Raw genomic sequence first — 2,601 nt, 5'->3', positions numbered from 1 at the left:
AAAAAAAAAAAAAAAAAAAAATATTTAAGTTCCATGCTGGTTGTAATGGGAATTGAACCCTGACCCTCTGGAAATTAGCAAATTGTGGCAAGCATCGTCGCGCACTCAGCTACAGCCAGACATGTAAATGTGCGTTTAACATGTCTATTCTGCGCTGGTAATAAAAACTTTGTAACCGGTAAATAAAGTTCCTGTCAACTTTTAAACCCTTTTCGCATTCTGGGTACTCTTGTAACCGGTAATTTTTGTTTCCATCTCATAAGCTGGTAACAAAGTATTGCCCCGTGAAATATGCAATGCCAGAGTTTGCACAATTCTTTATAGCTGAACTGCTGAATATTTTAACTGCATTACCAACGTACCTAGAATCGCGGTGACAAGAACTGGTAACATTTTTTTGTAATAAAATTTTCCGGTTACAAAATCATCGGTAACGTGCAGAATAGACTTGTTAATGTTGAGTTTGAATCAACATCACGCGTGCGTGTTATGAAGGTAGTATTTTTAAATACGAACATTTTTAAACGATAATCAAATAGAAAATATTCATGTTTGCTATGCGTTATTTCCCTCAGTGAATTCATAACATTTTTCTGAATATTACAACGCGTTTTTTCCCTTAGTGTAGTGATTTTTGAACTTTTATTCAAATTTTTGTAATCAAATCAAAAACCGGGACACTAAAACGAAACGAAGGTTGGACCGGGACACAGGGACAAATAGTCTAAAACCGAGACATGTCCGGGAAAACCGGGACGTCTGGCAGCCCTACAAATACTTATAAAAACTAAAAAAAAACCCTTACCCCTTTAAATTCATATTAGTTATTTCCTTTAAAATAATCATATAAATACTTAAAAATCAAAACTTAACAAAAATCTTTTTAAGTTCTTTTTTTTTTTTTTTAAACATTATATTATAAATACATATATATATATATATCTTTTTAAAAATAAACTATCACTCCATTTCTTATCAATTTAATAAACTAAATTTTATTTTTATTTTTATTTATTTATTTATTTTTTTTTTAAATCTACCTTTTCTTTTAATTTTTTCTCTTCATATATTCATTTGTTTTTTTTTATTTTAATTTTAATTTATTTTTATATTTTGTTATATATTTTTTTTATTAATTTTAATTTTATTTTGTTTAATTTTTTATTTTTTTTTTATATTAAATAACAATCAAAATATCAGATCAAATCATATACATATACATGAATAAAAATCCTTAATAACTAAAGATTTCTTTCTAAACCTGCTTTGTGTAGGAAGGAGATTACTCCTTTAAAAACATTAATATTATAAGAACTTAAAGTATCCTTTAAACTAGCATAATTATTAAAAAAAGAAAGATCAGCCCTGGCAGCTGTGTACTTAAGGCACTCAAAAACTAAATGATTCAAAGTCTCTGTAATCGCACAACTAGAGCACTGATCACTAACACCTCTTCTAAATTTAATTTATGCCATACGTATGACCCGTTAATAACCTATTCATTAATTTAATGTCATATACATCCATACTACATTTTTTGTCCCTAAACCAAGGCCTCTTTTTCAACCCACCCCCATTTTCTACAAAGGCTTTCCCTTTAACCATACTTAAATTCAGAAACTCATTTTCCCATTCTTGCCATACCAAATTTTGAATTCGTATCAAAGCCTCACCAGGCGTAAGGTGAACATCAATATTAAAACCTCTGTTAACAGCCGCTTTAGCTGCAACATCAGCCCTCTCATTCGTTGAGTGATACATGACTCGGAACCCATAAAATCTGAACAGAACCCAACTTAGACCTGAAAATATCATTATGCACTTCAGCAACTAAATAAGAATCAGTTGTATCATTATCAAGAGCATCAATAGCAGCCATACTATCAGTAAAAATAGCACCCTTTTCAACATTCAATTTTTCAAATATCCAAATCGCTTTTTTATCCCAACCAGCTCACCAAATGTAGAAGAAAATTTTTCTGATAATCTAAAAAGATAAGAAGTCATTTCACAAACATCATGAACCGCTACACCAACCGCATCATCCACTACAGAAGCATCAGTTGCTAGTAGATAATATCCCTCATCTTGCAATCTATATCTTTCCTCCATGTATAAAGCCCGAATTTTTTCAACCGAAACATTTTTTCTAGAAACATCAAATTTAGACCTTCTCACAACCAAACCTAAATGCCTCTCAAAACACGTACTAAAATTAATTCTCTCAAAAATAACTTTAAATTTGGAAAAAACATGTCCATAACTAGACCCCTTAACTAAACCATTACATAAATCTTCTCTCAATTCACTATTAACCATCCATTGCCTACTTAGCTCCTTAGCAGTAAGCCACTCAGCCCTCTTCAACGGAGGTAATTCACCTGCAAGTGCAAACCTGGTGTGTATCGGGGTACTAGGTGGAAACCCAAGACACCTCCTTAACGTATCATTTACTATCACCTGTATCTTCTTATTAGTTCCTAATGGAGCATTGGCAAAAGTAACATTCCTTGGTCTTTAATTCTCAAGTTGGAAAGTTGGGAGTTGCCAAGTCTGCATTTTTTGCACTAGCCTCAAATTCAACTTTCTTAAAAATTTTAT

This window comes from Rhagoletis pomonella, unplaced genomic scaffold, assembly GCF_013731165.1.
Source record: "Rhagoletis pomonella isolate Grant_MI unplaced genomic scaffold, Rhpom_1.0 Rhpom_scaffold_00010, whole genome shotgun sequence".
NCBI classification, from domain to species: domain Eukaryota; kingdom Metazoa; phylum Arthropoda; class Insecta; order Diptera; family Tephritidae; genus Rhagoletis; species Rhagoletis pomonella.
This window is presented reverse-complemented; position numbering follows the sequence as displayed.